This window comes from Myodes glareolus, chromosome X (genome assembly GCF_982192425.1).
Source record: "Myodes glareolus chromosome X, mMyoGla1.1, whole genome shotgun sequence".
Classification (NCBI taxonomy): Eukaryota; Metazoa; Chordata; class Mammalia; order Rodentia; family Cricetidae; genus Myodes; species Myodes glareolus.
In genome coordinates this window covers 46,395,932-46,421,583 of record NC_142053.1, presented here as the reverse complement: position 1 = coordinate 46,421,583, position 25,652 = coordinate 46,395,932, and the positions used below count along the sequence as shown (strand labels likewise).

At 43.5% G+C, this 25,652-nt stretch overlaps 1 pseudogene; it reads left to right on the top strand.

Annotated features, from left to right (window-relative positions):
- Nucleotides 1-2,025: 2,025 nt before the first annotated feature.
- LOC146889218 (E3 ubiquitin-protein ligase RLIM pseudogene) lies at nt 2,026-3,971 on the top strand (annotated as a pseudogene).
- Nucleotides 3,972-25,652: the final 21,681 nt, after the last annotated feature.

Genomic DNA, 25,652 nt, shown 5'->3' with positions numbered 1-25,652 from the left:
GCTGGTGACAATGTTGTCGTACATGGTCTTCATTATGTTTCTGTGGTTGATCTTTATTGTCACCATAACTGGATTTGGGCCTGTGTAGTAGGACATTTCTAGGGAGACAACTCTCAGAAAATAGACCCCGTAAATGTGTACTGCAATGGTCAATGGGCTCGGCTCCCAGACTGAGCAAAGAGGATAAAAGGAAAAAGCAAACTGAGCAGAGCATCATCACTCTCTGCCTTGCCACCACTGGCACAGTGTAAAGAGCTGTCTCAATAGCCTGCCATAAGAGCTGGAGCCACTGTCACTACCATGATATCCCAATACAATGGGCTGTATCTGCTCCAAAGCCTGACTCAAAATATTCCCTTGTCTTCTGAAGATACTTTGGTCTGGTATTTTGTCAGGACAATGAGAAAAGAAATAAATCCAGAACCTTGGTACCAGGGTTGGAATCATTAATGTTATAAACGTGACCTTGCAGGCCATAGGCCTTTGGACTTACACACTGAGGAATTTAGAAGAGTTCCGAGTTGCAGGGTAGAGACGTCCTTGAACACTGTACATAAAACTTAATGGGTGGGACATGGGAAGAACAAAATGTCAATAGAAACGTAGACAGTGAAGTCTGTGCTCATGAGGTTCCAAGGGGGAACAAGGACTCTACTGGGAACTAGGTTAGATGCCATTTGTCTTATATCCTCTAAAAGAATCTGGCTGCATTCTGTCTATATCGTGAGGAACTGAAGGGTCCTGAAATCAGAAGTGATGGACTAAGTCTCACATAGAAAATCTCAGCACATTATACCAATTCCTCCAGTTAACAAATTTTTAAATCACATTTGTGTGTGATTTCTTTCTGGGTCTCCCAACACTGGAGTCTGCTAGCAGCAAAGATTGGTGTGTTTAAATAGAGTTCTCTTTCCTTGTCTACCATTTATGTCACTGCTGACCCTGGACTGGCCAAGGGTCAGGCCTTCAACACATCCATCTTGTTTGGGAGTGTCTCTTCTTTGGACAGTAACAGCATCTACCACACTCACTTTGCTTTTCCAAGCCTTATGGCTAAGCAGGTGCTCCCATGTTCCACCTTCTCCAGAGTTTATGGCCCGGGCTCTGCCTACTTACCACGTTGATGAGAGGCCCCTGACCACTTTGAAGAGTGGGGAAGGGGAGCAAACAGAGGACTGAGATCTGAGCAGGAGGCTCAGCCTCTGTGTTTTCATAAACCACCCCTCAGTGAACGCTCTGTGGGAGGAAGGGAGCTGTGGAAATGAAGCACTCCAAAGGGTCTGAGTTTCCGTTTTCCATCCTGCTGGTAGTGAAATGCACGGCTGGCAGGCCCATCTAGAAGTCAAACCTCCTGCTGACCTCAGATGACACTAACAGTTCCTTACATGGCGGGCTGGGCTAAAACCACCCTTCCCCTTACCACCCAAATCAGATGCCAACCTGAATGGATCAGCATGTCCATATCTGCTTTCCCATTCTCTGTAATAGTCCCTACAGCTATCTCCCACTCAAGGGCTGCGGCCGGGTTTGGTCAGGCTCCCTGACTAAATCCTTGTTCTCATGACACCAGAGGAGTGAAGGTCAACCTTCCTTCTCATGATGGCACCTAGCCACTGTCACTGGGGAATGGCACAATGAACATCCTGTGTGGTGCCAGCCTATCACGAAGCAGTCACTGTCTCACTAAGTTCCCCAGCGTGATGCCAGCCCTGCAAGAAGAGTGGGTGTGTCCTACGAGTAGGACTACCAGTTGCTCTTCCCCAGGCCCACCTGGTAAGCTTTGGCTGAATCATCTGCTTTCTAAGTAGGACTTCTTGAGTCATGAGGAGTAGCTGAGAAAGGGGACCTGAAATCCATTCAATAGGTACTTAGGGGTGACTTTAAGAAAATTTACCTTGAGTTGATTTCTGTCACTGCTAGGTAACAATGGAAGATAATGGCTGCTTTGCTACACGTCAGAATGGGCAGAGCTCCTGGGCTAGAGGCGGGTCTTGCCCAGCCATTCGGAGGCGGGCTAGGGAGCAGGAGGCAGCCACGCGGCAGAGCTCAGGCAGCCAAGGCATCAGCTGAGGCCACAGAGCCCAGCCAGTCCCCTCCTGGCCGGACCACCGAAGCCTAGTGAAGAAAACTGAAAGTCCGGTTTATTGGATTTCAGTCCTATGTCATAACAGACAGAAATCCTCCACCTGTTCATCAAGATGGAAAACTCAGATTCTAGCGATAAAGGAAATGACCAATCTGCAGAACAGCGCCAAAGGCAGATGGATCGATTGGATCGGGAAGAAGCTTTCTATCGGTTTATAAATAATCTGAGCGGAGAAGACTATCGCCTTATGAGAGACAACAATTTGTTAGGCACCCCGTGTCAAAGTACTGAGGAGGAACTGCTCAGAAGACTACGGCAAATTAAAGAGCGGCCGCCCCCGCTGCAGAGCTCAGATGAAAATAGACGTGGAGACTCTTCAGATGACGTGTCCAATGGTGACTCCATAATAGATTGTCCTAATTCTGTCCGACAGACTGGCAATACAACAAGAAATGGTCAGAGAAGAAATCAGTCCTGGAGGGCAGTGGGCCACACTAATCCATACAGTGGTGATCTCAGATTCAGTTTAGAGACAGATGTGAACCGTAATAATGGAAGACAAACCCTAGAGAATGGAAATGAACCGTCTGCTACAGATCTTAGTGCAGAAAACATGGACAGCAGCAGCCAAAGGCCAATGGAAAATTCAGCATCTGAGACATCATCTGCCAGACCACCTAGGTCAGAACGCAGTTCTGTTGAAGCATTAACAGAAGTGCCATCCACCAGAGGTCGGAGCAGGGCAAGAAGCCGCAAACCAGAACACGGGAGAAGACCCAGAGCCAGAGCTGAAAGAAGTAGGTCTCTTCTGCACACAGCAAATGAAATTCCACGAAGATCTCATCGTAGTGTCTCATCTCATACTTTTGTGCACCCTTTGGTAAATGAGATCGAGGGAAGTTCTAGAACCCCTCGCCATGGGACTTTGAGACAGCAGATAACCGGACCTGAGTTGCTAGGTAGAGGTCTTTTGACGGCTTCTGGGTCAAGAAATTCTGCCGCTCAAGGGACAAGTTCTTCAGACACGGGTACCAATGGTGAAGCGGAAGAATCTGGTCAAAGACCTCCAACCATAGACAGAACCAACCAAGTCCGAAGAGTTCTGCTGGGAGAATACCACCAGAGAGATAGCATAGCTAGTAGAACTCGGTCAAGGTCCCAGACCCCAAACAGCACGGTCCCTTTTGAAAGTGGACGTGGAAGTTTTATAGACACCTTTACACTTCCTGAACTTGCAGGCAGGAGAACCTATGTGATTCCTAGCAGGTCTCCCATTATTACACTCTTCACTACTGGACCAAGGGTAACTGGAAGTTTTCCTTTTCATCCTCCATCAAGGCAGAGAATGACAGATTTTGATGAGCTTCCACGGAGTGGAAGAGGGCGCTTTGGTGGGAACAGCTCTGCTGCTGGCTCCAGCTCCATCTCCGGCTCCAGTTTCAATGGAGAAAGTTCACAAAGTCGCTCAGAGATGTTCGAAGGCCGTAATGAAGATATTCTACTTTACCCCTTTAATGAGCACCAGCAAACTAGAGGACTCACCAGAGAACAGATTGCTAACTTGGCACTAAGAAATTTTGATGAAAATGACGCACTGAAGACATGTACTATTTGCATTACGGAATACATGGAAGGCAACAAGCTTCGTAAGCTACCTTGCTCCCATGAGTACCACGCCCACTGCATTGATCGCTGGTTGTCAGAGAATGCCACCTGTCCCATTTGTCGCAGGGCTGTCTTATCTTCTGGGAACAGAGAAAGGGTTGTGTAATGAGAACAGAACTCTCGAAGCTGTATAGCTGGCATAGTGACGGGCAAAGGGAAATCGTTTGCTTTGTGTCCATGTTTTTGAGCGGTGCTTAAATATAAAGTCACAACCTGAATCGACTCATTGCTTTCTGAGGGAATCGTGTCTTTTCTCTAGTTTCTCTTTCAGGACAGAAAGAATATTTCAGACCCAGCGTGTTCGGCCTTCAGTATTTGATTTCAGTACCAGGTCATTTTCCCTTTGTTACCATTAGGTCTGCCTAGCAGGGTTTCCTTTATCATCTTGACCTCTTATTATGTTTCCCAGGCCATAAGAGGGGCAGCTTGGCCCAGTATTTGACTTGAATAGATGAAGCAGAAAATCAACAAGTTTGCCAGGGCTGTCTTGGTTAAAAAACAAACAAACAAGCAAACAAACAAACCACCACCACCAAGCACAAGTTAAATTGATCTTTTTACAATCTGCTCCTCAAAAACAGTAGGTGGAAGAATGAGACTCTAAACCAATTTAAAGGATGGATTTGAGTTTGTATGGATGGGTGTGCTTTAGGGAAAGTCTGGGATTTGCTTGTTTTTGAGATTTATCAGGTAAGGTAATAATGACACTTGTCAATGTTTCATTTCTGTATCTAGCAGATCCAACATGCCACATTCAAAAAACATATTTATAAATTAAGATATTATCTTTTATTGAAAGTGAGGCATGTTGGGTTATTTCAAATTCAAATTCTAGTTGTCTTGCCCATATTTGAAGATGAGATGGCTGAATCACATCTATGGACATGCACTTTATAGTTGTTTTTAGTGGTTAGACTAGATTGTGATAACTCCAGTGGTCTTGCCTGGGTTTTCTTTTGAGACTGATTGGGGTTTGATTAGCCTTGCTGGTTCCCTGGAGAAAGCTGCCAGGCCAGAATAGAAGCTGGATTGAACAGGCACATCCCTGGCCTTTCACCAAATGAGCTAACTACCCAGATTAGCGCGGGATTCTTGAAACTGCTTTACCCAAATCTGCTTACCCTCACTGATACCACCTTAGCAGTACAGATTATTTCAAAGTTCATTCTTTCATGTTTTCCTCTGGCTTTCAATCTGACCTAAGTGACAAGGAAATGAAGTTGTAAATATGGTAGTTGTTTACAAAGGATATGGACTGCTCTTGCAAGGAAATAATGTCCAAACAAAGCTTCACCTATTTATTTAATATAAGGAGATTTCACCATCTATGGCTATTATGTAATACATTTCTTTTATTTTTTTTAAAGGATTGTCCATTTAAAAGTCATGATTCCTTTATATTTGTGAGCCTCCTTGTCACCTTTCTATGGTTTTCATATCTGAAGAATAGCCCTGATTAACTAAAAACAAATCCATTTTCCTCTTGGTAAAAAATGTGTTGCAAAATAAGCTGTTGGCCGTTTCCTGCCTCCCAGCTAGCTTTACTCGAAATAATTACATGGAAACTGTATTTATTTAAACATTGCTGGGCCCATTAGTTCTAGCCTCTTATTGGCTAACTCTCACATCTTTACTAACCCATATCTAATAAGCTGAATGCCACAATGAGGTTGTGGGTTACCGGCATGCGTCTAGCCAGCATCCGTCTCAGGAAGGGGAATCATGGCATTTGCCTGACTCTGCTTTCTTTCTCCCAGAATTTTGTTCTGTCTATTCTGCCTATCTAAGGTGTTGTCCTATTAAAAAGCCAAGGCAGTTTCTTTATTAACCAATGAAAGTAAAACATAGACAGATGATCCTTCTACACCAAAAATGTTCCATTTTAGGGGTGTTCATTTTCTAAAGCTCAAAAACAGCTGCAGCACATTCTAAACATGAAGTTAGTGACAACAGGTACATCCCTGAACTCCCCAAACAAAATACTTGTTTGCGAAGTACTCAAGTCAGAGGAAACCCAAGCAGGATGCTCGTTATGAATGCAGATTTTGAAGCTCTTCAGAGACACTGCAAATCAATCTTCCCATTTCTAGCCTTCAGTAGAATGCACATGTTTGAAGTGCATGTGGACCCTTTCGAATAGCACTCCTATCTCTTGGGTTCTGTAGGATGAATACAAGTATTTTTAGTGGGAGTTGCTTTTTTATTTTACCAAGTCTATGACTATTATATATTACTAGTGTTGCAGATGTCAAAGATAAGGTAGTTCGTATAGGTGTCAGGTGTACAATGAAGAATGAAAATCTTTTTCCTCACCAGTGTCCAAACACCTATTCTTGTAAAAGACTTTACATTTCAATTTGTGTCTTTGTACTTTTCCTTTATTACAGAAAGATTGTGTCTTTAAGGCCTACTTTGAACTTCATGCAGTAATGATGTTGGGAGATTACATTGTTCAAAATATAGGGGGGAGTACTAAATCCTGATTTTCCTTCAATATTTCAAATGGTTTTTCTTAATCTGCTTACTAGTGTGAAGGTTTGCGGTGGTTTGTTTTATTTCATGCAGCTTACTATGTTGAGATTTTTTTATTTTTCCATTCAAAAATTTACACTTTCTCTCCTTCTCCCATTCCCTTCCCACTTCCCCACACCCCTTCTCCCTCTCTCCTTAAGAGAGGGCAGGGTACCCTATCCTCTGGGAATTCCAAGGCCCTTCCCCCTTCATCCAGGCCTAGGAAGCTATGCATCCAAATAGACTAGGGTCCCAAAACGGCAGTACATGCAGTAGAAACAGGTCCCAGTGCCATTATTGATGGCTTCTCTGTCGGCCCCCATTGGCAGCCACATTCAGAGAGTCTGGTTTGATCACATGCTCGTTCAGTCCTGGTTTAGCTTGATTTGGTGAGCTCCCATTAGATTTGGCACATTGTCTCAGTGGGTGAACCAACTTCCTTGGTGGTTTCTCCTTCCCTCTGCTCTTCAATTGGACCTTGGGAGCTCAGTTTGTTGCTCTGATGAAGGTCTCTGTCTCTATCTCCATTCATCACCAGACAAAGATTCTATGGTGATTTGGGTAGGATTTTCTGAAGAAGGCAGAGGCAGGAGGATTACGAGTTCGAGGCCAGACTGGGCTACACATTTTTCCCAAATAACAAGGTGAACCCAAAGGAATACATATATTGATCCTTCTGGAAATTGGAAGCAAACAAGTTCTCTGAGCAAAAGTTGGGAGCATGGGGGTGGGGTAGGGGTGGGAGTGGGGATGGGGGGAGGGGGGAGCGGGAGAGCAAAGGGAGAAGGTAAAGACTGGGGAGAGCTTGGGGGAGTGGAAGGGTGGAGATAGGGGAAGGGCGGATAAATGTACAGAGAAGATGATATCTACATAAAAGGAGCCATTTTAGGATTAGCAAGAGACTTGGCTCTAGAGGGGATCCCAGGTGTTCAAGAGGATGTTCCCAGTTAGGTCCTTGGGCAGCAGAGGAGAGGGTGCCTGAACTGTCCTTGCCCCACTATCACACTGATGACTATATCGAATATCACCATAGAAACTTTATCCTAAGTAAACAAGAAGCAAACAGCTTCCAAAACTCTAAAAATGACAGAGACATCTTGCTTCCTGAACAGTCAGCTAAAGTTTTTCTGTACCATTGGGGCATCCATCTTCAGCCTTCAGGCCCATAGTATCCAGCAGACTTTTCTATGAATCAGAAAATTTCAAATACAGTTCAGTCACTTTCTTTTGTATCCTGCAGAATGTCCCACAGACTTTCATGGAACAGGAACCCCAAAGAACCATCTCACCTTTAGGCAAGTTCAACAGTCTTCTCTTGTGGCTTCTTCATGTCCAGGTTATGCATCAGTCTAGGCAAGAGCAGTTTCTTGTCCAAATGGCTATCAAACTCCATAAGGAGCCTCTTGGATGCCCATCTTCCTCTTGAAGTAGATTGGTGCTGTCAGGAGCAGATGTGTCTCAATGTCATGAAAAGCCCTAAATTATTAAAACATTAAATGTCATATTCTGTAGTCTTTGAAAGAAATGAAGAATGCCTATCTAACTGAAATATATTTCTATATATCTAGAAAATCTAACTAACATGACTATAAGCTTGACTACTATCAATGATTGCCTATTAGCCTATATTTCTTAATTATACATTACATTTTTAAATGAACTACACAATACCAATGCAAATTTTTCATATCTATACCATATGCCCCTTTAAATTTAAACAATATTTGAGAATATGGGCACATTTTTCTCTCAAAACTGCTTCATGCTGTATGGGGGCACTGTTAATCAGGTCTCTCATGGTGTATCCTGTGTGTCAAGTTCATCTCAGTCTGCAGTTGAACAAAGTAAGTTTTTGAGGATGTTCAGAGCAACCTTACAGGAGGGCGTTGTCTAGCATATCATATTGGTCAAGAAGCAATCCACAGGGTTTCATCTTCTGTGAAAACAAAAGAAGAATCTCTTTTCCAAAGCATCATATTCTTAGACCCAGATTGTGAAGTCAAGATACCTTTAGAACATACATGCTGGTTTAGCTGAGCAGACCACACAATGAAATGTCTCTCTGTATTTAGCTCCTTCACAGTCAAAAAATTTTAAAGAAAACACAATAAACATAATCCAGACTCTCTGTGAATTTTCCATTTTTATGTTTACTCTATTACTTTATTCTGTCTCTTTAACGACCTTACCCCCATTTTTAAAAAACAATTAACTTTATTTTATAACTATATACTCTTTTTATTTTCTCTCCCAAATCTACATACGTTTATCTAACACTATGGCCCATTTAGAGGTCTTTTATGTCTGAATCTGTCCTATTGCATTGTCTGTAATTCTCTACTGTCTTGAAGAGCTTTTAAAATGTTAAGCAGCTTGGTTGAGGCTGCTCTGGATGTTGGCTCCACCTCTCTCCAATTTCAAAATGGTGGGTGTACCATTTCTGCTAGCTCTGGGCTGCCAGGTAGGAGCCACACTCAGCACTTTAACTCTGAGAATGAGCGTGCAGTGCATAAACTCTTCCTTTTTGAGTTATGGCCAAATCTGCCACACAGAGCACTATGCAGCCTGGAAACATCTCTGTGTATGGAGGTTGGAATCTGCCGTGCTTTCAAACCTGCCCAAGCCTGATCCCACCCTCTGCCCAGGCAGGAAGAGCTGAGCTACGGGCATGATCCCAGATACTTTCTTTCGGACCCTGAGTGGACACACAAACACCAGGACCCACAAATACTCCATACTGGAGTTTGCCCGGGCGACAGGGCCCAGGAAGCCTTGTTTTAAAATGGCGCAGCTTTTTTCCTGCTGCTATTGCTGAGTCAGGGAAATTTCTCTGCAGCACCCTGCAAGCAAACAGCTAAAGAGCTGTGTTCAACTCTATATTTGCGTTTAGAATTCCTTTTCAAGACCTCTCAGGTTTTTAAGTGGATTTAGTCCATCACGTTGGAGTGCCAATCTGTAGTATGAGGGGGAGCCAACTGCATCCCGCTGCCTGGCTAGCTTATACCCAAAATAACCACATGGAAATTGTATTAATTAAATTACTGTCTGGCCCATTAGTTCTAACCTCGTATTGACAAACTCTTACATATTCGTTTAACACATCTCCATTAATGTGTATCGCCACTTGACTGGCTTACTGGCATGAATCTAACTGGCATCCATCTCAGACAGGAGAATAATGGTGTCTGCCTGTCTCTGCTCTACATCCTAGAATTCTCTTCTGTCTATTCTGCCCACTTAAGTTCTTCCTTATCAAAAGGCCAAGTCAGTCTTTTTATTCAACCAATGAAAGCAACACACAAAGAGAAGAACCTCCTACACCACTGCTTTACTAAGGGGCCAATACTTATGTTTCCAGTACTAAAGACTGAATCTTCCTGATGGTTGAGGCATTGTATTTTTGAACTCTTGATCAGAAGCTAAATGACGGTGTGACAGCTATTCTTGGTTTTCAACTTGTTTACATCTGGAATGAACTAAAACCCAAGCAGCTGCACATACCTGTGGGGGATTTTTCTAAATCAGATCATTTGCAGAACGAAGACCCACCCTAAATCTGGGCCACACCATGTGGTGGCAGCCTATATATAATGATTATGGGGGAAGGAAGCTTTTGCCCTTTGCTTGCTGGCCCTCACACTCACGAGCAAGCCTATCTATCCTGCTGCTGAGGCTTTCCTTCACTGACATTGGAGCCTAATTCTTCAGTATGTTGATGTATCCTAAAGACCAGCTGAGACCTCCATCCTCTTGGGCTGAACTATTAGATTCTTGGAACTTCTGTCAGAAGATAGCACTTGTTGGACTAGCTAAACCATAGCCTGGAAGTCACTACTATATACATTCTCTCATTTCTCCTCTAGAGAACCCTGACTAATACAGACAGTTTAAGCTCCCCCTCCAATAGACTTTTACACTTCTGGAAAGAGACATGCTCCCAATACACACTATCATCATCCACCCGGAGTTTTAAGTCCTGCTTTATTTCTTTGTTTAGATGTTTTATCCCATTTAAATGCAAGCTGTAATTACAAACAAGAATCGTGCATAGGACCAGTCTGATTTTAATCCAAAGCCTAGTCATGCACAGTCCAGACCATCTTTCTTAATCTTCACTTTTGTTTTCTTCTGTTTGTTTTGTTGTTGTTGTTTTTTCAAGACAGGGTTCCTCTGTGAAACAGTTCTGGCTGTCCTAGAACTCACTCGGTAGACCAGGCTGACCTCAAACTCACAAACATCTGCCTGCCTCCCTCCCCAGTGCTGAGACTAAAGGCATCTTTAGTCCCAGGTATCCCAAGCATGCCTGATTTAGCTTTCTCTTTGTTGAACAATTCTGCCTATGCTATCTCTGCTACACCTTCCACATTACACAAGACCTTGAATAACACGATCTTCTGCGTATCTGACAAGTGAACACAATAGCGTATTGTCCCAGTAAATAATGTCCTACACCCATCAAGTGCTCACCACAGAAGAAGATGGCGGGTTTTTGTGAGGCACAGAAAGAAAAACATATTTTGGCTCTAGGGTCCACCTTGAAAGTCTTAGCTTGTAAGCTTAGTAACTCTGCTATGATCATTAGGGAGAAAGGTTTTGTTATTTATGATTTCCACCTTCTGAAATGTGATTTCTCTCTGCCTACCATGAACCATAACTTTAATAAAGAATGTAAGAAGGAACAAATCATAAATCTCCCCAAATAAACTGAGAAAATTTAAGGGACTACAGGCAGAAATACAAATCAAACAAAAAAAATTTGTTGGGAAATCTGGTCTTACTTTTAGAAGGTTTTTTTTTTAATCAAAAACTGTCTTCCTGAGGAAGCTATGGTAATCTGTCGATTAGAATGAGATGTCCATCATAGTCTCAGGCATTTGAATACTTAGCTTCTGTTGATGGCACCATTGTAGGAGACCTGGGATATGTCGCCTTTCTGAGGGATTAAGTATGTTACTGGGGTAAGGTTTTGAGTTTTTAATGACTCTTGCCACTTATATCTCGTCTGTTCTCCCTGTATCACACCTATGGTTCAGTGTGTGAGTTGTTGGCTTCTGCTCTTGACACCATGCCTTCACTCCACCCTTGTTATTGGAGACTGTGCTTTTGTTTCCTGGCTGCCTAGACCAGAATAATCACACAGAAACTATATTGTTAGAATACTATTTGACCAATAGCCCAGGCATATTTCTAGCTAGCATTTGCATCTTAAATTAAACCACAATTCTTATCTATGTTTAGTCACGTGGCTTGGTATCTTATCCAGTGAGGCATTCTCATTTTGCTTCCTCTACGTCTGGGTGGCAACTTTGTCTGGCTTTTCCTTTTCCCAGAATACTCTTGGTCTTGTTACCCACCTGTATTTCCTACCTGGCTACTAGCCAATCAACATTCTATTAAACCAATAAGAATGATAAATATTTATAGTGTACAAAAGCATTATCTACAGAAAATCATCTCTGGGAATATATTCCCAAAAAAATCCTAAGTTTTTTTTTCTCTAAGTGCTCTTAGTCATGCCATTTTAGCATAACAATAGAAAACTAACTAATATATGTATCTTTTACTAAAGCCAGAAAAGTGCTTTCCATGAACTCAAGCGAGCAGTGATATATGAATATGACTACGTTTCTACTGATTTAGGGACAATTGCAGTTATCACAATGGTTGAAGAATTGTAGAACCAAGGTCAACCCATTTCAGACAGAGAGGTCACCCATTTCAAGGAAAGTGCTGAGGTTAGCTCAGATGCCTGTGACTTCAGCACCATGCTAATAGCTATCTATCACAAGAGGTATATCCTGGAAGGATTTAAGAGACCTCAAAGAGAAGATCAGGGACAATGACTTCAGCTCAGTACTTCAGCTTTTGCCCAGCATAGGAAAGGCTCCTGTCTTGACACCCAGCACCACCCAATACTGAAAAATTGTTAGCCATGCCTAGTGGAATTGTAGTCTTAAACAGATCTCATTGCTTTTCTCTTCTATTTGCACTGGTACCTTCTTCTTCTTCTTCTTCTTCTTCTTCTTCTTCTTCTTCTTCTTCTTCTTCTTCTTCTTCTTCTTCCTTTCTCTTCCTCTTCCTCCTCTTCCTCCTCCTCCTCGTCCTTATTATTATTGTTCTCTCCTACATTACATCTGAACCACATTTTCCCCTCTCTCCACTCCTCCCAGTTCTCCCCCACCTGCCCTGTCGTCCAGATCTGCTACTCTGTTTTCATTCAGAAAAGAGCAGCCCTTCAGGGATATCAACCGAACATGTCAGAAGAAGTTGCAATTAGACCAGGTACATATTCTCAGTATCAAAGCTGGATGTAGCAACCAATAGGATAAAAATAAGATGCAAACCCTTTCAAGTTCACAGGTAGACTGGTTCTAAAATGAAATGTGTTTATATTTTTTCTTCAATTCAAACCCTACTTTCCCAAGCGTCAATGATATAAATCGTGACTAGTTTCCAAGTTCAACCCACAAGAACACATTTAACCTTAAATGTTGAGGAATGCTCAATCTTTGCAGAAGAAAATGGCAGAATATAGTTGAAGAAAAACCAATAGCTAAAGTAAAAAGAAAACTGAATAATTATTTTAAAATATTCATCCAGTGTAAATACTTGAAGTCACACATGTTTAATTGGGGCTGATGAGGATGGGAGGTCTATGATAACTTCAAGGGTAGGGATGGGGGCTCTTGGGCTCCTTGATGAGCTACAAAACTTGCTATTCCTTGTGCCTTAATTTTTTGAATTTACTTCCCACCTTCTTCTAGTGTTTTAGTATTATATTCACAGAACTCAGTGATTGGCTGGATTCCTTGTTAGAGAATCTAAAGAAGATGACATAGCTGAACATCTCTTGCCTTTTGCCCAGTGTTACATCCATTATTAGACACATGGAAACCACTGAATAATCTCTGTCTGACTCCTATCTACAGTTGAAATAGAAATCTGGGTTAAACAGCATTTCTAAAGAGGTAGTTCATGAACTTGGTTTATACTGTAAAGTCAGTAATGACTACGTTTCATTTTCCATTTACAAAGACAATACTGAAAGTTTCTTAAAAGTATTTATTTTGAAAAGAGGACATTTGACAACCTCTAGTAACTCCAGAAAGCAATGAATCTTGGATCACGATGTCTAAACTCTTATCACTTCCATATCCACAATAGCCTAGGCGTGTGTGTGTGTGTGTGTGTGTGTGTGTGTGCGCGCGCGCACACACATCTATGTGTCTGGATGTGCTTGGTTTGGAAGTTTAGTTTCTAGAAATGAAAGCCAGGACCCCATACATGCCAAACAGACACCGAGCTATAACACAGCTCCATAGCCTAATGTTTCAATCATTACATAGGTTTAACTTATTTTTATTTAGTTACAGATTGTTCTATTTGTGCCTATGGTAGACTGTTGTCTAGAGACAAGAAACATGAAGAACACTTCTGTTGAGATAAAAAGATGATACAATGATTAAAAATGGTCAAAAATAATGATAAGAATTCTTAAACATAGTGTTTAGAAGCTGATTCTTATGACCTGCCCTCCAAGTCTTATGGTAAAGCCTTATGCCCCACTGTGCCAGAGTAAGTCTGTGTTTGGAGAGAAGGTTGTGATAATCAAGTTGTAATGAGATCACTTGAGTTGTCTCTTCCCTACAATGAGTGGTATCCTTAATAAGAGGAAGAAATTTGAAGACAGATATGAGCAAAGAAAATACTACTGTTAGGAAGCACAGGCATAAAATGGCTATCTGCAGGCAAAGGAGAGACACCTCTGGAGAAATCACCTCTATCAACATCTTGATCTTTGTGATCTCTTTTTCTAGAATTGAAAGACAGAAACTATTTCTCTTGTTTAAAGACACTAAATATTTGGTGTTTCATTAGGGTAGCACTAGCACATTAATAAATTGTCTGAAGTTACTTTTTTTTTAAATAAGATTCTTTTACCCATTGTTTGTTGGATTCTTAGACAGGGTCTTGCAATGGAGACTAAATTGGCCTCCCAACCTGAGATTACAGGTGTAGCCCAACATCTGTCCTCCACTCTGAAGCCTAGACTGTCTCTCTCCTTTCCTTCCTCTTTTTCCATCTCTCTCTGTCTCTCTCTTTCCTTTACTCACACTGAAGGAAGTCAACTGCCATGTTGTGAGCTGGAGTCACTCCATAGAGAGCCCCATATGGTGAGGAACTGATGTTTCTTGTCAACAGCCATAAAGAAACAAAATAACGAACAAAGAAACAACAAAAAAGTCATTAAATTCCCCCTAAGTGAGTTTGGAAGTAGTTTCTTCCTGTCTTAGTTAGGGTTTTTATTGCTATGGTGAAACACTGTGACCAAAAACAGGTTTGGGACGATTGGCTTTTTTGACTTTCACTTTTATACAGTCCATCCCTGAAGGAAATCAGGGGAAGAACTCAAAACAGGACAGAAACCTGGAAGCAGGAACTGAAGCAGGAGCCATGTAGGAGTGTTTCTTACTGACTTGCTCATCAGGACTTGCTAAGCGGGCTTTCTCATATACCCCATTACCACCAGCCTAGGGATGGTACCACTCACAATGGGCTGGGCCCTCTCTTATCAATCACTAGTCAAGAAAATGCCCTACAGAAGGATCTTTTGGAGGCACTTTCACAATTGGAGGTCGCTATTTTCAGATAACACTAGTTTGTGACAAGTTGACCAATAACTAGCCAGCACACTCCCCAGGTTGAACTATCAGATCAGACCCTATGCCATAGCCTGTGTCTTACATAAGATTCTAAGCTAAAGACGACCAGCTAAGTTATGCTCAAATTCCTGACCCACAGACATTATACAATAATAAATGTTGTCTTAAGTTGCTTTGGGGGTTAATTCTTCTGAAGCAATAGCTAGAGCTTCAATAAAATAATGTACTGAAAGGCTTTTCACTTAGTGACAGTTTTTCATTATGTACCAGCAAAAGAGTAAGAAAATATTTCAATAATTTCTAAACTAGATCCAGATTAAATGCTAATGTGAATGAGATACATCAATTTATAATGTGCTAGTCAAGCCTTTTTTCAAGAGAATTTGAATTGTACAGGCAGGAATGATTACAAAACAAGCAACCATTTCTGCTAGGCCTGAGTTACCTGGGTTAAATTCTGGTTAAATGTTCAAGTTTCTCTGGCTTACCCCAGAGCTACCATAGCAGAAGAAATATTGGGATAGACCTACAAAGCCATGGATTAACACAAGTCCCATTCTTCCAGGCTAATCCAGTGTTCATCAAGTCTGGGAGTTTCTGTTGGTCAGGGAGATGTTTATGTAGTTGGCTCCTGTAAAGCCTGGCTGGGCATCAGCCTTCTTCCGTTGGGAGTTCACTCCAACTTTGTTGAATCAGAGTTCCAGAGAACAAGCCAGCCAATCTGTATTTTTAAAGCTGCTCAGTTAGTTCTGAAGAAATTCTCGGGGAACAAGCCAGGCTTTGTCAGTAAATATCACTGAATCATTTTTGCTCTGTTCTACCCACTCATTCTGTCCTAAAGCACTCACTCGGAAGGCAGCACTTGTACTAAGCCTCCCAGATCTTACAGATGGACAGGCAGTCACCCACAGCTCTGGTCACAAGCACTGTTAAAGAGAACAAGAGACCACACTGGGAAGAAAGGGCCCTTGGGCTATGACTGATGGACTTCAATGATAGCAGGGTAGGAGTAAAGCTAGGGAAACGAATATTGTGCACAGCTCACAGTTCAGGAGAATCCCACCACTCGGGCCACATATGAGGAAACAGGAACCTAGTGATGAACAGTGTCTGGCAATCAGTGTCCTCAAGGGTGTCCTAATGGAGTATGTATGCTAAGAATTTGGGGCTGTGTGTGATTTAGTCCCCGACCTTTTATTTTCCTACTGTATTCAAGTGACTAGGCTGATAGGATCTATGAGAGCAACAATGCGAAGCACCATTTCTGTAGACTTGCCAAGGGCAAGTCCTAAGATAACTAAACTCAAACACACATGGACTTCTGAGTTTCCTGCATCCCACTCCAGCATGCCCTGCTGGTGTACATCAGCACAACTGACAACACATGTGGATGCAATCCTGTCACTCTAAGACATGCACACCTCTTACCTCCATTTTAGAAAAGAGGAAGCTAAGGCTCAAAGAGAATGAGTGGCTTGCGTGTGTCTAGCCTGAAACTCATCATGTAGACCAAGCTGACCCCAAACACACGCACGGAGATGCCCCCTTTCTGCTCCCTCAGTTCTGAGATTAAAGTTTTGCCCCGCCATGGCTTCCAGATATCCTCAGTATTGAGGTCCCAGTCCGTTTAGGCGTGGTTTCACCAGACTCTGGTGTAATCAGGAGGAGATAATCACCTTATCTTCTCCATTCTCTAGGGAAAAAATTAACTGTAATCAGTTCTGGGGATATTTATTGGCTTGGTTTATGTATCAAGCACATAAAGAACTACACAGAGAGTAAGTTCACTCAACCACTATTGAGTATCTAGCATCAGAGTTTGAACAAATCGGCTGAGCAGTTTAGAAGTAAAAAAAAAAAAATTGAGTAAATTTACAACAGGGGAGAGCAGTGCCTTTGGCATCCAGGAGAAAGGGTATTTCTTAATGTGTGATCCAAGGTCTGGGCAATCTGTCCTAGGAAATGTCTAATGACATAAAACCTTCCTGGGAGCTTGCAATCATCTCCTCTGCCTTTCCATCTTCCCTTCCCGCTGGGCTTCATTTCCTCTTCCTGCTGGGTACGTAGTCCTTGCTACAGCAGCTGTATTTGTCTGCTGCTTTTAAGGAATGCAGACTTGTAGGTTGCATCTTTTCCCTGTAAGTTTGAGGAATCTACACACACCTTCCGTGCATCATCCTGGAGCCTGCTGTAGTGCAGGTCTTCACTGAGGATGAAGGAGCATTTGGGGCACCAACTGTTAGTCTTCTGCTACCACTTTAAGAACGAACCATGCCCACCCCAGCCACTTTTGGACCTCCCCTGCAGCCATCTTCTCTCTCTCTCTGGTGCGTGTGTGTGGGTGCGTGCACACGTATGTGTGTGTGTATGTGTATGTATGTCTTTGTTTTCTCTATGTTTGTCTATGTTTTCCTTTCTTTAAGTAATAAATGTCTAGCTTTATGTATAGCCTTATGTCCATTTACTCTGCCGTCCACCGTATCCAGCCGCCTGACTCTGCCGCTCGCCTGGGGACCCTGGACTGCTCCAGTGGCAGCTTCTGCCTGACTTGCAGGCTGCCCAGGCCATCATATCATCATATTTTTAAAAAGAACAATACCAACTCTCTGGACCTTTAACACACCACAGCTGTGGAGCAGGGACAGAAACTTGCAGACTGGCCATTGCTTCTGCCACTTGAAAAGGCGCCCGTGCTAGGCTTGCCATTGCCTTTGCTCCTGAGCCACCTGCTCTCAGCCTCTTGTTCTCACTCCAAGTGAATGTCTGCTGTCAGCTGTTGCCCACAAGTCACCAGTTCTGAAACAGAACAGATACTGGCCGTTGTGCACATGAGGAAACTAAGGACCACCGCGCTGACTTCCTCAGCATCTTCGGTTTCCCTGTGTGCCCTGGGCTTAGGACCTGCAGTCCTCAGCCCCTGTGTGGCTGCTGTTTTCTTTAGCTTAGATCACTGCCTGATATGAGCAGGCAGCTACTTAGACCTGACTCAGTGCTCTGCTGGCTCTTAGCTCTAGTGTGTCCATTTAAGGCTACTACTACTCATTAGTAAAGCTGCTCTTCAGGTCATGGTGGCTTCCTTTGTGGTCACCCGAGTGTTAAATCAGCTGCAAAAGGTACCGTCTCCGGCAGGGATTCAGAGCTCAGCATTCATCAGGCTGCCCCCATTTCTCCACAAGCCTTTGATTTTATGTTTGAAGGTCTGAGAATGTTGCCCATTAGCTTGGTTTGATTTTCCACATCATTCTGGCAGTCCAGACGCATTGCTCTCCCAACACGAACGTTGGTTCTCTATCAACCTGTAGAATTACTCTGAGTCATTTAGTGCTGGTTTGAAGTAGACTTGAGTTAAAAACAGCTACATAACATGACCCTGGGAGCCCTTCCCTGGGTGTACTTATGTACACTGAGGTAAGAACTGTTCCACAGGGCTTAGAGATGCCACCCTGCTTTTTCCTGGTGCATAATATTTCTCTACTGACCTGGGCCACTAAACTGATACTGGGTCACTTACCTAATAGTCTTTCCCAACTGGGACAGCCTTTAAGAACTCCTTGAATGTGGTTTGTTTGAACAACCAAGCAAGAGCTTAGAAGAAAAAGTTTAGGAACTTCTTAACTCCTAGTACTTAAAGAGAAAAGTCACAATAGCTCATTTTCTATATTGGTGTAGGAAGTTCTTCTGTTCATGTGTTGCTTTCATTGGTTAAATGAATAAAGAAACTGCTTTGGGCATGATAGGGCAGAACTTAGGTAGGTGGAGAAGACAGAACTGAATGCTGGGAAGAAGGGCAGAGTGAGAGAAGCCATGGATCTTTTGCCTGAGATGGACACTAGTTAGAATCTTGCCAACAAGCTCAGTTACATGGAAATACACAAATTAATAAAAATGGATTAAATTAAGATGTAAGAATTAGCCAATAAGAAACTAGAACTAATGGACCAAGCAGTGTTTTAATGAATACAGTTTCTGTGTGGTTATTTCGGGTGTAGGCTAGCTGGGTGGCTGGGACAAACAAAGCAACCCTCTCCCTATGTCACACTATATTCTGGAAGGCAGGGGACACTGAAGATGATTTCAATAGGCACAGGCATTGAACCCCCATCCCAAGACATGGTGTTTATGTGAGACTTCACCTATTCATAACTGTTGTCTTTCTGTATTCAGAGGAGAGATAATTAGGCCCTATGGTGGGAAGCATTAGATGAATACATTGTAAAAAAATTCATGCCAGACAAAGCCTTTCACATACCTGGAGTTTACTACTCTATCACCCTGAGAAAGTTGTACACTATTAGTTTTGAGACTCTGAGGACTAAAACAAAATTACATCAAATCAACCCTGATAGTGTTCTGAAGACAAAACCAAAATGGGGTTAGCCTAAGGGTCATGAGTTCATGTCAAGTAATGGGTGTGCTAAGGCTACACTGGAGTTTCCCAAGGGCTCTGTGCAAACATTTGAGGGCCTCCAGGAGAACACAGTTACCTAGATGGTGGTTATGTTTAGTTGGAGAAGAAGGCTTGTGTCTAGTACCTTAATAACTGATCCTGGGTTCTTCCACATTCCTCACACTTGCTGCTCAGTTATTCACGGCCCTAGATTCCTGTTGGAAGAAGTAGCTATAGGAACTTATAGGACTATTTGGATCCCAAGAGAAGGCCTGCTGATCCCAGTGGAAATATTTCTAGAATTGTGGGATTGTTTCAGATGGCTTCTGGGGTGAGGATGTGTGATGGGTAACTACCTTGTCAGCTCAATTGACTTTGTGATTAACTAGGAGAAACACCTTAGGTTTACTAAGAAAGGAAGGTGCACCCTGAAAAGTAAGTGGCACCATTCTAGGATCCTGGGGTCTTCACTGAATAAAAGATGAGGAAGAAGAAGAAGAAGAAGAAGAAGAAGAAGAAGAAGAAGAAGAAGAAGAAGAAGAAGAAGAAGAAGAAGAAGAAGAAGAAGCAAAGAAAGAAACACTTAACTGAGCACTGGCACTCATCTCTCCCTGTTCCTGAGTGGACCAATGTGATTAGCCACATCCTCTGACTGTGATTTCTTTGCCATGATAGGCCGTAGTTCCTGAATGCATGTCTGCTTTCATGTCTACAGTTCAGGTGAGGACAATGCTAACAATTCTTAGTGAAAGCAGGCTGTTTGGTCACTGGTAAGGCTTGTTTTCTATTCTGTTGGATATAGGCTACCAGTCATCACAGTGTGACTCAGCTTGTCATGCCTACCTTGTTGCATTAGATTTATGGGATTATGGGACTTGGTTCTAGGACTTTCTGGGTCTAATTAAAGTTTTAGGACTTCTAGGAGACAAGCTACACTTTTCACAGAATGAACCTCAAAACTAAATTGATAGATAAATAAATTAACAGCCCACTACAACTGTGCTCCCAGCTTCAACTTCTTAGCATGAAAGGCTCCAGCCACCATCATGGGGTTGTGGCTTTTTCTCCTTTTGTCCTCACTCATTGATTTGGTAAAATTTACTTCAACACAGTCCCCTGGTTTTTGTTTCTCTCTTTAAGCCAAATGGCTGAAGATCTGGGGACTGTGCTGTCCTTACCTCATGGCCACTTGTACTCTTGAGTTCTGTGTAGGAGCTTGTTTGTTCCTGATTGCCATCTGCTCTCCCAATGCTGGCCAAAACCAGAGCCCTTAAAGGAAGATTCTGACCAGGAGGGAGATCAGATAAGGTTTCTGGGAAGACAAAAATCAAAACAAAACAAAACAAAAAAAACAGCCTCTAGCTCAGGGCCAGTTTCCCCACCAACACACTCCTGGAGGCTAACCTGGCTGCATTCCCAGCTCCAGGCCTCAAAGTTCAAAGATAGGCCGAGAGAAAACCAAGTCATGAGCTCACCCAGTACCACGTGGATCATTGTGGAGTCCTAGTCTCCAAGCATTGCCTGGGCTCTGAGCCAAGATTCTCAGCTCTTGCAGTACATAATCACCTAGAAACCTCACTGACACCCATAAACTCAGCAAGTCCAAGCTGAAGTGTCAACTGTCACCTGTTACTGTCACTTCTATCTACATGTGTTCCTTGCCTTCACGTCCAGTATCACACAGATCCAAACTAGAATTTCAGGGTCATTGTCACCTTTTCTGCTTCTTCTTGACCCCATTGCTGTTCTTTCTGCGGAATACGAAAGAGACCACGAGGTACAAACAAACCCACATGTAACTTTATTATAGGGAAGGGGCGTGAGGACGGTGCAGGCTGGAAGCAGGAAGGGGAAGAAGAGGAGGGGGGTACCGTGGTTCTGCCTTTTTAAAGACCAACCCAGCTTACGCGTGTATCAGACGCTGCATTCTGCATCGCTGTTGGATTGTGGGTGCATGTGTTTTGGGGAAATGAAGTCTTTTGAGTCAGGCGGACCACGCTTCACTCTGTGCCTGCACATAGGGGCCTCCTGGGAAATGCAGTTCCCCAGGAGAATAACATTCCACACTTTTTGATTTGTTAAGAATTTGGGGGGGTTGAGGATCTTAGTGGGTTGGGAATGGGGGCATAGTCTGGTCTCTCATAACTGCTTCCTGCTGACTTTGTGGGCGTCGAGGGGTTTGGGGTGTCCGATGTATTTCATTGATGGCGTCCTGTCGCTGGTGTCCTGTGGTGTCCAATGCATCCTGTCCACTGGTGTCCCGTGGTGGTTGATTGAAGCCGCGTCTCTTGGGGAGCTGAAAAACAAGTCATGTTAGAAGAGGGAAAAAAATTAAAGGGGAGATTTGAGGTGGGGGGGATTTGAGGTGGCGGGAGATTTGAGGCAGGAAGGGAGATTTGAGGTGTCCGATATATTCCGATGATAATGTCCTGTCGCTGGTGTCCTGTGGTGTCCAAATGCTTCCTGTCCGCTGGTGTCCCGTGGTGGTCAATTGAAGCCGCGTCTCTTGAAGAGCTGGAAAACAAGTCATGTTAGAAGAGGGGAAAAAAAATTAAAGGGGAGATTTGAGGTGGGGGGAATAAAATAAAATTAAATGATACTTATTTCGTTTTGAGTCTGGTCCATTTAGATGGGTCAAGCTGGCTCCCTGGAGTTTATAGAAAATATCTTAAAGAGATTAAAAACCTTTATTTTGGGCATTGTCTTAACATCCAGGGGACACTGCTGCAGTCAGTGTCAGATCTGTCATGTCAAGGGACCCATTATGGTTTTGCTTACCACCTGGTCTTATAATCATTGGCTCCTTGTAATCTTTGGCTCTGTGTTTGATGATTCCTGTAAGAGCAGCTGAGTAGTTATTTAGAAATTTAAACATGACATTGGAGGTATTTGGAGAAGTTACATATTGAAAAAGGAGAAGAAAGGAAAATATGGTGGCATAAAAGAGTTGAGTGAAGGGTAGAAACTCTTTTTCTTGTGTCCTCTGGAACTTAAGAGACCAAGGTCCTGTCTGAGTTACCGTGTATGAGGGATTGTCTTGAGCTGGAGGAGTAAACGGTTTAAGGTATGACAGGTGAATCCAGTGAGGAATTCCCTCGAGCTTGGCAGCTGTAGGAGTTAAAAGAATTACTTTGAGGGGACCCTGCCATTTGGGGGAAAAGGGTGAGGAACGTTGACCTGGGGGAGAAAATAATACCTGATCTCTTATTTTAATCAGCGGTGGGCATGTGTTAGTACATGGTTGAGGTAGTGTGTGGTCAGTAAAATCCCATAGTAAGGTGCATAAATGGGTTAGTAGTGGGGTAATCAGGTGATCAGGGAGGGGGGGCAGTTTTAGGTGAGAGACCTGGAGTTAGAACAGACCGCCCATACATTAGTTCAAAGGGTGAGATAAAAAGGGGACTCTTTGGGAGGGCCCTGAGCTTAAGGAGGGCCAGAGGTAAAGGGGACTCTTTGGGAGGGCCCTGAGCTTAAGGAGGGCCAGAGGTAAGAGTTTTACCCAGTTAAGGTGAAGTTCTTGTGACATTTTAGTAAGGGCATCTTTTAAAGTACGGTTAGTCCGTTCTACCTTCCCTGAAGACTGAGGATGGTATGAGATATGGAAATGCCAGGGAATATTGAGAGCCTTGGACAGGTTTTGAGAAATCTGAGAAGTGAACTCAGGGCCATTATCTGACTGAAGAGAGGTTGGAATTCCAAACCGGGGAATGATTTCTCAGAGAAGAACATCAGAGACTGTCTGGGCTCTCTTATTTGTGGTGGGGAAGGCTTCAACCCACCCAGACATTGTGTCCACCAAAACCAGGAGATATTTAATCCTTTTGACTGCAGGCATATGCGTAAAATCCAGCTGCCAGTCGGTTCCTGGAAGGAAGCCTCTAGCCTGGTGGGTAGGAAAAGGGAAGCTATGGTATTTAGTGTTAGGATCTGACCTTTGACAGATCTGACAGGAGGTAGTGATAGCCTTTAGGAACCTTATGTCCTCAGGGGTGGGTTGGAGGTGAGCCTTAACAAAATGAAGTAGAGCTTTGTTATTAGGATGAAAGAGCTGATGTAGGTATGACAGGATCTGTTGGGTGTCAGGAGGTATCTGTGAGAGTGTGGGCTGTACTGTAAGAACCCCCTGTGATGACTGAGGTAGATCTGGGCTCTGGAGTACTGCTGTCTTAGCTGCTCTGTCAGCCCGATTATTTCCCTTGGAAATAATGGAACTGTCGGACTGGTGAGACCGACAGTGAATAATTCCTATAGCTTTAGGGAGATGGGAGGCTTTTAACAGGTCCATGATATAACTTGAGTTTGTTATGGATCCTCCTTCTGTCATAAGGAGCCCACACTCCTTCCAGATAGCTGCGTGGGACAGGAGGATATGAAAGGCATATTTAGAGTCAGTGTAAACATTTAAAGATTGTCCCTCTGTTAACTGGAAGGCATGGGTGAGAGCTATCAGCTCAGCCTGCTGATTAGTGGTATGGGCAGGGAGTGCCCTTGCCTCATCTATCTCTGTATCTGATACTATGGCATAGCCTGCTCTATGGGTCCCGTCACATAAAAAGGAGGTGCCATCTGTGTACCAGGTGTAAGTGGCCTGGGGCAGTTTACCCTCCTGTATATGTGAGGGGTGGGGTAGTAGGTCTTCTACGACCTCAATGCAGGAGTGGGATGGGGAATCATTAACATTAGGTTGAGGTAGAAGATTTGAGATATTAAGGGGTGGGCAGCATTGAAAAGTGAGACTGGCATCTTCTACCAGCGCCACCTGAAGGGAAAGAACTCAAGAAGGGGGTAGGGTTTGTAAGCCTTTGTAAGTTAAGAGGTTGGACAGACTATGGTGAGAGAAGACTGTGGTAGGCGCCCCAAAGGTTAGTTTTTTTGACTCACGAATCAGAAGCTCAGCAGCTGCCAAAGCACATATGCAGGGTGCCCAGCCCCAAGTGGTGAGGCCCATCTTCTTTGACAAGTATGCTACTGGCGCAAAAGAAGGTCCCAATTGATGTCCTAAGACCCCAAGGGCATATCCCTCTTTCTCTGCTACATAAAGAGAAAAAGGGCGAGTTAAATCCGGAAGATGAAGAGCTGGAGCCTGAAGAAGGGCCCATTGGAGTCTCTGGAAGTGTTTGGTAACCGGATGGAGAAGGGGCTCATGTAGAGAGCCAAGAGCTGCTTCATATAGAGAGTGAACGAGGAGAGAAAAGGAGGGGATCCAGGAATGCAGGAAACCGGCCACTCCCAGAAACGATAAAACTTCTTCTTTGGTGGAAGGAACTGCAAGAGATCGAATTAGTTTTTTTCTGTCTAGAGTGATGGCCTTTTGAGTCGGAGTTATAGTTAATCCCAAGTAAGTTACCTGAGTAGTAGATAATTGAACCTTAGAAGGTGAGACTCTATAACCTCTTTTAGATAAGAAATTTAAAAGGGCAACGGTATCTGTCTTGCTGATCTCCAATGATGGGCTGCAAATTAACATGTCATCCACATATTGTATGAGCTTGGATTTAGGGAGAGACAGTGAGAGCAGATCAGAGGCCAAGGCATGGCCGAAGAGATGTGGACTGTCTCGGAAGCCCTGTGGGAGAACGGTCCAGGTGAGTTGTGTGGAAAAATTAGTGTCAGGGTCCGTCCAGGTGAAAGCAAAGATGTTTTGAGATTGAGGGCTGAGAGGAATGGAGAAAAAGGCGTCCTTAAGGTCTAGAATCGAGAAATGAGAGGTTCCAGGAGGAATATTAGACAAAAGGGTGAGGGGGTTAGGGACGACTGGGTGAAGAGGAACAACAGCAGAGTTAATGAGCCGGAGGTCCTGGACCAGACGATATGTCCCATTAGGTTTTTTAACAGCAAGTATAGGGGTATTGAAAGGAGAGGAGGTGGGGTGGAGCAACTTCTTCCTTACAAGGTCAGAAATAATAGGCTTAAGTCCCTTGAGGCTCTGGAAAGAGAGGGGGTATTGAGCTTGAGTGATGTATTTGGAGGGATTTTGTAACTGAATAACAACGGGGGAATGATGTTTGGCAACAGCGGGATTTTGGGTGTCCCATACCTGGGGGTCTACCTGAGAGGCTGGTAGAGGAAAAGACGTGTTAGTGTCAGAAGGTTGGGGAGCCAGGAGAAGAAGAAGCGGCGTCATCGACGAATCTGGAATAAAGCGAATGGGGGGGGGGGTGGCGAAAGAAATAGAGGCTCCCAGCTTAGTTAAAAGGTCTCTCCCCATAAGGGGGACTGGACAAATTGGCATAACTAAAAATGAATGAATGAGAAAAATACCTCTAAACACACAATTGAGTGGTGGAGTCTGTTGAGATAAATAAGGTTGCCCCCCTACCCTGACAATAGGGGAGTTTGA